The sequence below is a fragment of the Protopterus annectens genome, chromosome 11.part0 (assembly GCF_019279795.1).
Source record: "Protopterus annectens isolate FY-2018-M chromosome 11.part0, PAN1.0, whole genome shotgun sequence".
NCBI lineage: Eukaryota > Metazoa > Chordata > Ceratodontiformes > Protopteridae > Protopterus > Protopterus annectens.
In genome coordinates this window covers 619,149,236-619,162,763 of record NC_056745.1, presented here as the reverse complement: position 1 = coordinate 619,162,763, position 13,528 = coordinate 619,149,236, and the positions used below count along the sequence as shown (strand labels likewise).

The 13,528-nt window shown below is 45.8% G+C and overlaps 1 protein-coding gene across 6 annotated transcripts in view; it reads left to right on the top strand.

The window, feature by feature from the left end:
• The window catches only part of PHF21B (PHD finger protein 21B), a 2,393,713-nt gene that overhangs the window by 551,649 nt on the left and 1,828,536 nt on the right, over positions 1-13,528 (top strand). The gene's annotated exons all lie outside the window — the stretch shown is intronic.

Sequence of the window (13,528 nt, the reverse complement as noted above, 5' to 3'; positions counted from 1 at the left end):
GGGGGGGGCGCTCGGACCAGAGTTTCTTCAGTTCTGAGTTTACCTCTTAGAGCTTTGGCTTCGCTTCTACATCACCCTCTGAGCTGATCTTCTTGGAACCGGGGATTCCCTCTGTGTCCTCTGAACCAGAGGTGTCCTCAGAGCCGGGAGTGTGCTGTCCCCACCTGCAGCTCTATAGAAGGATACTGGTATTCTTCCCCCCAAAGCATCGGTGTCTGTCTCTGCACCACCCCATCCACAGGACAGCAGAGATCCAGAGCCTCAGGGATCCCTATTGGGCAAGCCCCACTCTTCCGAGATCTCCCCAGAATATCCTTCTGAGAAGGCTCTTTTAAAGAGAACATGCAAGAGGAAGCATATAGACTTCCCCCGATGAGTCCATCATCTCTGACACTGACCTGGAGTAGTCAGAAGGGTCCCCACGGTCGTCCTCTGAGGTTATCTCCTTCGCAGATATTCTAAAGATCCTGAAACAGAGAGGTAGCTGGAAATCCATCAAACCTTCTGGTGAGGAGCTGGTGTACCTGAAGGCTTTTGGATCTCAACCTTCAGCCCCCTGGGTGTCTCCGCCTTTCAATGAGCTATTGGAGTTGGCTAGTCGAAAGGCATGGGAGTCACCAGACACTATGGAACCAGTCCCTCAGAGGCCAAGTAAGTTCTTTTCAGCACCTGTGGAAAAATAATTTCTCACAAAAGGCTTTCCTGTAGATGCTATGTTGGTGGCAGCAGCCACCAAGAAGGAACTTTCTGAAACATCCTCATCTGTCCATCCACTGAATAAGGACTCCCAGATGATGGACAGATATGGGAAGCATGTTTTTTCATCAGCGACATTTGCTCTTAGATCATTGAACTATCTTTCTCACTTTAAGAGGCTACAAAGAGATCTCCTGAAGGAGTTAGGAGATGGTCTCCAAGGTTCATTGGTTGCAGGGGTGTCAGAAAAGGTCACTTCTCAGCTATCTACCTTAAATTCCATCGTTAACTCCTCCGTGAGACTAATATCCTATGCAGCAGATGGAGCGAGCAGGGCAGCGGGTTCAGGAGTTTCCCTAAGGAGACACTCCTGGATGCACTTGTACAACTTTGCAGAGCCCTTCAAGTCTGCCTTTACCAATGCCCCTTTTGATGGTTCCTCACTTTTTGGACCTAAAGTCAAGAACACACTCAACAGATGTGAGCAGGAAGGGAAAACACTCTCTGCCATTGGAGTACATTATTCCATACCTTCAAGACCTTATCCTAAAGGTCAGAAGAGTGGGAAAATGTGGTTCAAATGATCCCAGGGAGTTTTTTGAGACACACAAGGTGAACCCTTCCCCAGGGGCACAGGGGAAGGCAATAAAGGTAGACATCCTAGAGGCAGACGGGGTCTGCAAAACCAGGGCGACCGGTAATTCCTCAGCGCTCCTGAAAGGAAGCTAGTCTGCTGTACTCTGGAGGGAGTCAGGGGGCATGTATCTTTGTACCCATAAGCCTGGAGAGATGTCACATGAGACAACTGAGTACAAAGTATAATATCCAGAGGCTATTCCTTCCCTTTTTGCCATCCTGCCCCACAGATCAGAACAATCCTGGATGTTCCACCCAGTCAAAGGGAACAAGCAACTGTAGAAATTCAAAAGTTGCTAGACAAGAGTCATCCAAGAAGTCCCCGCAGACCAAATAGGATTCGGAACTTACTCAAGATTCTTTTTAGTGCCAAAAAGAATGGGACTGGAGACCCATTTTGAATCTCAGCAAATTAAACGAATCTATGAAGAAGTCCAAGTTCCAAACGGTGACATTGCAGTCGATTCTTCCCTTTTTAGGGAAAGACAATTGGATGTGCTCAATAGACCTCCAAGATCCATTCTACCACATAAAAATGGACAGAGCATCAAGGAGTCCCTTACGCTTCTGGCTGGGAGCCAGTCATTACCAGTTTTGAGCTCTGCCCTTTGGTCACACTACAGCCCCCAGAGTGTTCACCAAATGCATGGCAGTAGTCACAGCTCACTTGAGACGTCTGGGATTCCAAGTGTTTCCGTACCTAGATGACTGGCTCCTAACTGCCACCACCAAGTATCAACTAAAACAGACGAGCGGCACCACTCTTCAAACGTGTTCCCAGTTAGGGATTACAGAAAGTTTACAAAAATCTGCCTTGTTGCTCTGTCAACATATTACATTCATAGGCACAGATCTTGACACCGCTTCCATGATGGCACAACTTCTGCTGGACAGGGTTTCTGTTCTCAGACAACAAATAACTGACCTTTTACCCAGAAACAAAGTGAAGGCAAAGAGTTCTGTAACTCCTAGGGACTATGGCTTCAACGATCACCTTAGTTCCCCTGACCAGAATGCATATGAGAATTCTTCAATGGCTTCTGTTTGCTCAGTGGTCATTACAAGAACTTCCCATGTCACACCAAGTCAGGATCACAAACTCATGCAAGAGAGATCTCCTATGGTGGCTTCTGTTCGACCATGTGACCATAGGATGACCCTTTGTGCCACAACTATCTGTAGCTACAGTGACCACAGACGCCTCCCATGTAGGGTGGGGGGGTGGCATTATCTGAGAAGGAATGTCCAAGGCACATGGCAAGAACATGAGGCCCATCTGCACATCATTGTTCTAGAGATGAGAGCAGTGCTTCTAGTGTTGCAGGCATTCCAGGACTGTCTTCCACTAGGAATGATTGCCATTCAGTCAGACAACATGTCGGAAGTCTGGTACATAAACAAGGAGGAACCAGATCATACCCCCTTTATCGAGAGGCACTGAGAGTATGCCAATGGGCAATTTCTTCCCAACATTTTCTGGTAGCAACGCACATCCCAGGGGAAATCCAATGTGATAGTGGACAAGCTCAGCAGGGCAATTTTGATGCCTCATGAATGGTCTCTGAACCCAAAACATAGTCTAGGAGATCTTCTGAAAATAGGGTGCTGTGATATCTTTGCCACTCCCATGAATACCAAATGCAGCAGCTACTTTGCCCTAATCCCCCCTCTGAGGGAGACACCCCTCGGGACTTCTGTATGCATTTCCCCACTTTCCCCTCATACCCAAAGTCATCCAGAAAGCAAAATTCTTGGGAAGCAGGCCGATTGTCATTGCCCTATACTCACCTCATCAGATTTGGTTCCCCTTTGTCTGGCCTCATCTACTGGAGAAGCTCTGGGTTCTGGACCCAGTTCCAGACCTTCTGACTTGTATGTCCGAATCTCTTCATCCTGCTCTCCAAACCCTCAGTTTGACAGCATGGCTGCTCCATTTCCAAACTTAGTCAGGCTTCAAGACTTCACAACAGCAGTAAAATGCATTTTGGTATCCTGTCATAAGGCTTCGACCAGAAAATGATATGCTAGTAAATGGAAGAGGTTCTTCTATTGGGCACAAGCAAAAAAACCTTGATCCTTTCTCTGCTCCAGTCAGTTCAGTTTTGGAATTTCTTGTGGAACTTTTTCAGCAAGGCTCTGCAGCAGCTACAGTTGGAGTGCAACTACCTGCAATATCTAATTTCCGCATTGGTGAATGTACTCCAAACCTGATATCACACAAATTGTGTAAAGCATTTTTAAAAAGCACTTGATTACTGAGACCTCCCATTAAAGAACCTCTTTCTCCATGGGATTTGAATTATGTTCTGACTCGCCTAACATTTCCTCCTTTCGAGCCCTCATCATCTTGTGATCTCAAATTATTTTCTTGGAAAACTATTCTCCTGGCAGCCATTATATCTGCAAGAAGAGTCTCGGAGTTGCAAGCTCTATCAATCAAACCACCATACCTGATCTTCCATAGAGATAGAGTATCCCTATGTATGAATCCATACTTCGTACCAAACATTTGCTCCCAGACCGATCTAAATCAGTCTGTTGAGCTCCCAGTGTTTTTTTCCCAATCATAGCAACAAGGCAGAGTACAAACTTCAATTGGTTGTGCATAGACAGCTTAGATTTTATCTGCATAGAACTAAAGATTTCAGGAAAACAGATCAATTGTTCATTTCCTTTTCTGAAGCAAAAAAGCGCATTCTAGTCTCTAAAATTACACTTTCAAATTGGCTCTCAAATTGTATTACCTTTATATACTCCTCAAATAACAGGGATTTATCATTCAGTGTTAGTGGCCACTCGACCAGAAGCATTAGCAACATCCTCTGCTTGCTTGGTCAGATTGTCAGTGGACAGTATTTGTGCTGCTGCCACGTGGACAACTCCTCATATGTTTCTTACTCATTACAAAGTAGATTTGGCCTCCAGGGACAGGGCTTCCTTTAGTTCCACTGTGCTCAAAGGTGTTCTTTCATGAGCCACCTGGCAAAATGGTGCTAGGGACGCTGTCCCATCCAGTAAGAATGAAGGCAAGATAGGACAACATGACATAAAGAAGTTATGTACTTGTATAACGTTCCATGTTTGTTGTCCATCTTGCCATTCGTCCTTACCCTCCCACCTTCCCCCAGCCAAGGACTCCTACAGGACCTAGTGGTGAGATTTTCCTTCCTTACTAAGGAGCTCCTTTGTAGTTTTCCTTGTTTCTATACCTGATGTATCTTTGTAATTTAGACTGATTATTTTTGGTTGGCAGCAAACAAGATCTGGGGAATTACATCACTGCATGATGGGATACCCTTCTGCCACAAGCCAAGTTAGAGACTTTGAGCTAGTGTATTCAGCCAAGTCAGCGCCGAGGATCAGCTCTGAACCCATCCAGTAAGAATGAATGGCGAGATGGACAACAAACATGGAACATTATTGTAAGTACATAACTTCTTTTTACTCCTAATGAGAATAACTGGGATTATACCATAGATATTCTGAGGGGACCCATACATGGGATAAATCATTTAGGAGCTACCACTTTCCAGTGCATGGAGCAGTCCCGGAGTACATTTTTTGTTTCCATTCCCTAGATCCAAGATTTAAAGGTAGCCAATACACTTCCTTAAGGCTAAAAGTTAATACTTTCTGAAAGCATACAGGCTGTTTTTTTTTTTTTTTTACATCTGTGAGGAGAGTAGAGATAAGAAAAGAACAGACTGCAATCAGTGTAAGTGGAAACACAGGCTGCAACATGTGCTGTAGCATTGGTAACCTTAATTTTAGTTAGGTAATGCCTGTTGGTGCACTTGTAAATTTAAGGAAGTTCCTGTCAGGGTGATTAAACTTCATTGTTTGAAGCTGTACATAGGTTTGTGTGTGTGTTTGAAGTTGATTGGTTGTGTTCATACCTTGTGTTTAGCTTTTTGTTTCGAGGTTTCATTAAAGCAAAATGTTTTGAAAAATGTGACATGGGTTCAAATGGGGTTGACTAGAAACGACTGTATAAAAGATTGTCCTGCCAGACAATGTGTGCATGTAACAAAAGGAAGAAATACTCAGGGTGGGAACAATAACTTCTTATCGTAATTGTTATGCTGTTGGTATTATTTTTGAATGTAAATGGCCTTACAGGTATAGACAAGTAACTAAGAAATGAATTATGTTAAGAAATGCATAGTGCAGATAGCAATGATGCAGAAGACACTTTTGGAAAGACGTGAGCATGTGAATTTGACAAAGAAATGATTTCTGGATGGATATTCAACAGAATATCAGGGACAAAGAAAAAGGGAAGTAATTATACTAATTGATAAAGGAGCTCCAGTAGTGATAGAAGAGGGGAAAAATATAAGAATAAATTTGTGGTTGTAAGGGGCTACTGGCAAGGGAAGATAATTATGCTGTCATGTATATATATTCCACGAAAAACTGCTGATGTTAAGTTGTCTATCTCGCCTTCATTCTTGCTGGATGGGTTCGGAGCCGACCTCGGCTCCGACTCGGCCACTCTAAAAGCTCGAGAGTTGGTTCTACCGGCTCGAGGCTCCCCTTATATCCCACAATTCTAGGCGTGAGTTACCTCAGATCTCGTTTGCCGCTACAGCGATCGAGGTGTTGTTTTTCTACCGGCTTCAGGTCAGTTGTATTAGATCAGTTTAATAACTGTTTAAACCCCTTTTAGCTTAGTTTTTTCTCTTTTTCTATAGTGTAGTGGATTTTTATCCTTTCTACCCTTATCCAGTCCCTTTCCCACAAGAACTGATAAGTTCTTTCCTTAGGCCTTCGGACCCTTCCATCCCTAATAGTGGTGTGTATGTGTTTTTTTCTAGGGATTTATTTTATATATAAACTAACTAATTTCCTTAGCCTTTAGTTTAATTTACCTTTCTCTGATAGTGTAATCGGTGTGTGTGTGTTTTGTGTGGTGGTTACACTTCAGTTCCTTGAAAATGTCCAAGGATTCAAAGGTCTCAGGCTTCAAGAAGTGTGACTCGTGCTGTCAGAAAATGTCTCTGACAGACGGTCACACTTCTTGTGTGTACTGCCTGGGACCTTTACACCTGCAGGACTCTTGTGCTGTATGCCATGGCTTCAGCCCTAGAGTCCTGCAGGAAAGAAAAAACAAACTCATTCTAAGGGGTTTGCTCAAGCCTGAAGGTTCCCTAACTGCTACCTCGGGAAAACCTTCCAAGGCTTCTAAGACCTCGACTCCAGATGTTCTTCATCTCACATTGCTGCAGTCCTAACACTTGGGTAGTCCGCTGTCCCTCGGTCGGCCCGAATATCAGAGTATAAGGCTGACGTCGGTCAAGGCGCATTTGACTGACATCAGAACGTCAGGGTACAAATGCGCATGACCGACGTCATATCCTCAGTCTTTTTTGCCGCATGGTCCGATGCAGAAGCAGTGTTGCAAGTGCCGTTCGGCGTTCTGAAATTTTTCGAATTCGGATTTTCAGACCGAAGTCAGAGTTGGTTAAGTACCCGTTAGAATATTTGGTTTTTCTTGCCTCAGTGGTTTACCGGATGTCAGAAAAAGTGAATAACTGTATTTCTTGTGGGAAACAGATACCGCATAGGGATTACCATAATTTGTGTATACCTTGTTTGGGACCTGAGCACGCCGTTGTTGGGTGTCGCTTTTGTGCTAGGTTCAATAACGCACTATAAAGCGTAGGTTGGATTGTGCCAGGTTGGTCTTTGGGAAGCGGTGCAATTACAATATGCCGTCGGATGCTCCGGCGCCGGCTTCCTCAAAGAAGCGCAAGGACAAGGCAGTTAAACCTAGGTTAGAGGAGTCGTCCGAACCGGACGCCGGTTCTTTAGAGGCGTCAGTGGAACCGGTGGTTCCGGCGGGGGCCTCTCTGGAGTCCCAGGGAGAAACTGTGTTTTCACAGGATGTGGCCTCCCAGGAGGCAGGTCAGGCTGTAGGGGCTTCTCAGGTAACTGTACTCCCTCCCTTCCTAAGGTGTCTAGGCCCTCTTTCTGCTTCCAAGGCTTCTCCTAGAGGCAGGTCTAGTTTTGCTTCTGTGGGTGTCACTCCTAGTTCTTCAGGTTCAGTGCCCAAGAAGCACATGCTTAAAATGGCAGAAGATTTAATTACTTTGATTAGAGGCTCTATGCCCCTCCTGATAAGAGGCCTAGGATGGAACCTGTGTTGGGGATTATGAGCAGGCTTGGATGTGTCTGAGTCTTGGCTGAAGACTTGCAGGAGTATTCTCATTATTCTGATTCTGATGTGGATGATTCTACTCCTTCTGCTTCTCCTCCTGAGGATTTTTCTTTTCAGAGACCCTTCACTCCATGAGAGAGCATTTTAAATGGGAAGGTCAGGATTTCTCTGATTCCAGGAAAAGGCTTAGGGAATTTTGTTTTACCCCAGCATAGGCCTTTAGCTATACCTCCTGTTCTGAATGTGGTGGAAGATGTGTTTGCAGAGGCTTCTCTTAATCCTGATTCTTTGCCTCCTGCTCCTGTTAAACCAGATAGGTATTACAGGGTGCCTGAAGCTCATAAGTATCTTTTTAAGAGTCCTAGGGCAGACCCAGAAACTGTTAGCCAGGGGCCTAAGGGTGTTAAGGCTTCTGTTGTCAAGAATCCAGTTCCGGCAGATAAAGAAGCCAGGGCCTTGGATAGGTGGGGAAAGAAAGTTTATACTTCTTCCACTCTAGCCATGAGAGCTTTGAATTGCCAATTTCACATGTTGAAATATCAAAATTATCTCCTTTCACAGTTGAAATCTAAGGTTGATGCTCTGGCGGAAGGTATTGATTGTAAAGAGTTACAAGATTTAGTGCATGTTTCTGAACAGGTGGGTAAGCATTCTTTGCAATGTGGTTTTGATGCTGTTCAGGCCTCATCTAGGGTGGCTGCCACTGGGTCAGTTCTTCGCAGGCATGCCTGGCTGAGGGATCAAAATTTATCTGACCATGTTAAAACTAGGATTTTGGATGCCCCTTTGCAATCTGATGTCTTGTTTGGTTCTCCTGTTGAGGCAGTTTTAAAGAAAATGGAAGACAAGGCTAAGTCTATGCAGACTGTTAAAGATTTTTTGCAGGTCCAGCCTCCAAAGTTTAGTAGAAATTGGCCTACTAAAGGGTGGACGTATCCTTCTTATGATTCCCAGTCTAGGGGTAGATCTAGACGTGGCAGGGGCAGAGGTCAGGGCTCTTTCAGGCCTAGAACAGGGAGTTCTCCTGCACAGTCTTCGGGTGAGGGCAGGGGTCAGTCCTTTCGTAAACAGACCCAATGACCTACCTTTTCAGCTGCCAGAACCTTCTCGCCTGGCAGCACCTTTGGGAGGAAGGTTGGCACTTTTCAAAGAAAATTGGAGTTTGATTACCCAAGACAGATGGGTACTGGATATCATACATCACGGTTACAGGTTTTATTTCCATACCTTGCCTCCTTTCAAAGGCATGCCAGACATTCCTCCTCCACAAAGAATAGAGGCTCACAAGCAAATTTCTCTGTTGCTCCAAATAGGGGCCATACAGCTGGTTCCTATGCCAGAAAGGGGCCTAGGATTTTATTCTCGCCTGTTCCTTGTGCCAAAAAAGGGGAACACGTGGAGACCAATTTTGGATTTATCTATCCTCAACACTTATCTGGACATTCCCAAGTTCAAAATGTTGACGTTACAACAGCTTTTACCTCTACTGGGCAAGGATCACTGGATGGTAACTTTGGATCTCAAGGAGGCTTACCTTCATGTTCCTATCAGGCTAAGTTGCAGGAAATATCTGCGTTTTCGGACTGGGACTTCTCACTATCAGTTCTCTGCATTGCCCTTTGGCTTATCTACTGCCCAGAGTATTTACGAAAGTTCTGGCTCCAGTGATAGCTTTCTTCAGGCTAAAAGGAATACAAATCTATCCTTATTTGGACGATTGCCTGATTCTGGCTCAAGGAAGGGACGAGCTTCTTCGTCATTTGGAATATGTGATAGCAGTGCTAAGATGCCTGGGGTATTCTGTGAACGAAATAAAGTCCAGTCTAGTACCCTCTCAAGACATGTGCTTTCTGGGTGTAAGACTGAATACAGCATCCCAGATGGCCTTTCTAACCCCGGACAAACAAAAGAATCTTTCCCTTTACTTCCATCATCTATCTCTTCAGTCCGGGCTGACTGCAAGGACAGTCCTTCAAGCCTTAGGGTTCATGGCATCTTGTATTCTGGTGCTTCCCAATGCCAAACTGCATATGAGGAAGTTGCAATGGTATCTCAAAATGTATGGACACAGCACTGCCAGCATCTGGACACTGTCATTCAAATAATACCTTGCATTCAAAAGGAATTTTTGTGGTGGGCTCAGGAATGTCACCTAAACAAGGGACTCTCTGTGACCCGCCAGAGGCGAGTCAAATTTTAACGACAGATGCCTCAGACAAAGCTTGGGGAGCTCATCTAAACGGAAAGTGGATACAAGACAAGTGGCCTGTCAGACTACAGCATCTACATATCAACTTGAAGGAGATGTTAGCAGTCCAGTTTGCATTAATAGCTTTCAAGGATTTACTTCTTCCAGGGCAGGTGTTGATTCTAACAGACAACACAACTGTCATGTGGTACATCAACAAGCAAGGGGAACACATTCTTATCCTCTATGCAGGCAAGCAATGATTTTGTGGGAGACTGCTCTCAGTTTACAACTAAGTCTTCAGGCAAGGTTTCTGCCGGAGCACAGAACTCCTTAGCAGATGTGTTAAGCAGACAAATCATGGATCCCCACGAGTGGAAACTGGATCTTCATGTATTTCAGAAATTGACAGTGTCCTGGGGAACTCCAGACATAGATCTGTTCGCTTCTCCACTAAACCACCAGCTGCCAAAGTTTTGCACAAAGCGGTTTCATCCCACAGCTTGGAAAGTGGATGCTCTTTCTTTCAGTTGGAAAAATCTTCATGTGTATGCCTTTCCACCTCTGCCTCTCCTCCCAAAGGTACTTCTAAAGGCCAGACAGGACAAGCCAAGGATGATTTTGATAGCTCCAGATTGGCCTCGACAGCACTGGTACCCATTACTGAGAAGTCTAGTACAGAAGCCTCCATGGCCTTTGCCTTTGATTCCACATCTGTTGTCCCAGGAGGACAGTCATTTGCTCAATGTCAAACTTCACTCTCTTCACCTAACAGCATGGCATATTCTGTTTTAAACCATAGAGGGTCTCAACTTCCACAACAAGTTTTGAATGTGATTTTGGAAGCTAGAAGGCCTAGTACAAGGAAAGTGTACGCAGATAAATGGAAGAGATTTTTATTTTGGAGTGCAGCTAAGGATTTGGATGTTTCTGAGCCTGATTTAAGTGTGGCTCTTCAATATCTTACTGAGTTATTGGACAAAGGTTTGTCCTTCTCTTCTATTAAGATTCATGCTGCAGCAATTTCAGCTCACTACGACTGTGACCCACCATTGTTTTCTCATCCTTTGTTCAAGCAATTTCTTAGAGGGGCAAAGAATATAAGACCCCCACGAAGGGCTCCTACTCCTGCTTGGGATCTCAATTTTGTGTTGGAGAAACTCACTCTGCAACCTTTTGAGCCTGCAGCTACTGCTGAGTTGAAATATTTGTCATGGAAGACTGCTTTTTTGTTGGCCATTACCTCTGCAAGAAGGGTTTCTGAATTGCAGGCCCTTATGGCAGTTGAGCCTTTCTTAATTTTCCATAAGGATAGGGTATCTTTACGTGCTAATCCTTCCTTTATGCCTAAAGTGGTTTCTAGTGTGGCTTTAAACCAAACTATTCATTTGCCTACTTTTTATGCAAATCCCCAAACTAAAGGGGAAAAGATTTTGCATACTTTAGATGTACACAGGCAGTTGCGATATTATTTGGACAGAACTAAAGGGTTCAGACAATCTCAGCAGTTATTAGTTTCTTTTGCTTTGTGCTCTCAGGGCAAGCCCGTGTCAGAACAAACTATTTCTAAGTGGATTGGATTTTGCATTGCTTTCTGTTATTCCCATCATGGCAAAGAGATTCCAGCTGGGATTAGGCCTCATTCCACTAGGGCTACTGCCACTTCAACAGCTTTTTTGAGGGGGGTGGCTACTAAGGATATTTTGGAGGCAACCACTTGGAGTTCAGTGCATACCTTCTCTAGGCATTACCACCTTCCACTGTACTCTAAATCCAGGGCTGGTTTTGCCACTGCTGTGTTGCAGGGCATTTTGGCAGCTCCTGCTTCATTATAGTTTAGCCATCCTCCCTTACCTCTGCTTTGGGATTCTACCCAAGTGTTAGGACTGCAGCAATGTGAGATGAAGAACATAGTACAGTTTTGTACCTACCATAAATGTAGATGTTCGAAGATCCACATTGCTGCAGTCCAATTTACCCTCCCTCCTTCCCCTCTGTAGTTTGAGGTGGTTGTGTGGGTTGGGTTATCCATCTGAGGTATAATTGTATAATTGTATATATTGCACATATTTTTGGTGTTAGGCTGGTTGGTTGTTTAGTTGTTGTCTATGGGTTTTGACCTTTCTTTTTAGGGTCTTCTGACATCTGGGGCAAGAAAAGACTGAGGATATGACGTCGGTCATGCGCATTTGTACCCTGACGTTCTGATGTCAGTCAAATGCGCCTTGACCGACGTCAGCCTTATACTCTGATATTCGGGCCGACCGAGGGACAGCGGACTACCCAAGTGTTAGGACTGCAGCAATGTGGATCTTCGAACATCTACATTTATGGTAGGTACAAAACTGTACTTTTCTGAGTCGAGGCCTAAGGCTTCGAAGCCTACTGCTACATCGGCTCCGGCTGGAGCCGATGAGTCTTTGACTACAGCTTCTGTGGTTCCCTCGGCTCCGGCTGGAGCCGAGGTATTGGAAATTCCTGTGTCGGCTCCGATCAGACCGTCGGAGCCGACATCTAGAAAGAGGTCTAGGTCACCCTCCCTTGGCTCCGTTCATTCGGCTCCAGCGTCTCCCTTGCTGTCTGAACGGAGCCATAGATCTCACTCCTCTAGGTCATCGAGGCTTTCGGATCATGACCTTCAGAGGGTAGTGAGTCGACTTCTAAAGTCCGAGGCACTGGCCCAAATGCTTCAGAGCCCGACTCATCAGTCGATGCTTCAACCTATCCCTCTAAATATTCCTCCTCCGACTCCTTTGAGCTCGGGCGGGCGCCTCGGAACCGAGACTGTGGTAGCGTCGGAACCGATACACTTGTCTTCGGTTCCGTGCCGGCTCCGATTTCTTCCTTTGAAGAATCTCGGCGCCGGACTTCCCTCGTCGGCTCGAGGGGTGAGTGGCATCGGACCCTTGTCCGACCCGCTCCCTCTCTGTGCTTCAAGGCTGGTGAGTTCGGCTCCGACATCGGCCTCGGAGCCATCTCTGTCGGTGCCGAGGGAGGTTCTCAGCTTCTCGGAGCGGGGACCTCTGGCTCTGCCTGACAGGGGTGCATTCGAGGTCATGCGGAGTGTGTTGGAACCTGGTTCAACTCCACAGTCGGCTCCGTCCGCCCCTCCCTCTTCGGTGCCTCAGGTGATGTCTACTCTCTCCCTCATCCCTGACCGCAGAGAGCCAACTCTTCAAGAATCCCCTGTGGGGATTTCATCCTCTTCCGAGGCCTCTCCTGATTTGGCAGGGGAGCCCCCTAGGAAGAGAAAGTGTAAGAGGAAACACATAGACTCACCTGAGTCTGTCACCTCTGACACAGATTTACAGGATTCCGAGGGTTCCCCCCGTTCCCCTTTTGAAGATGTCTCCTTTGCAGACATTCTAGAGATCCTCAAGCAGAGGGGAAATTGGCCAGCCCTTAACCCTTCGGAGGATGAATCTGTGTATCTTGAGGCGTTTGGCTCTCGCCCTTCCACCTCCTGGGTGTCCCCCTCATGCAGGTGGTAGCAAAGAAAGCCTGGACGGCTCCTGACTCAGTGGACCCTACTCCCAGGAGACCTTCTAAGTTTATAACAGCACCCACTGATAAACAATTTCTAACCAAAGGAGTTACTGTGGATGCTATGGTGGTAGCTGCTGCCACCAAGAAGGAACTAGCTGATCCTTCAGTGCCTGTCCATCCCCCTAACAAGGAATCTAGGTCTATGGACAGGTACGGGAAGCGGATGTTTTCGTCAGCGACCTTTGCAATGCGTTCGCTGAACTACTTGTGCCATTTCAGTCGTCTCCAGAGAGACTTGATCAAGGAAGCGAGTGAGATGTTGAAGGATCCTACAGCTGCAGGTTTTCAGGACAAGATGAACA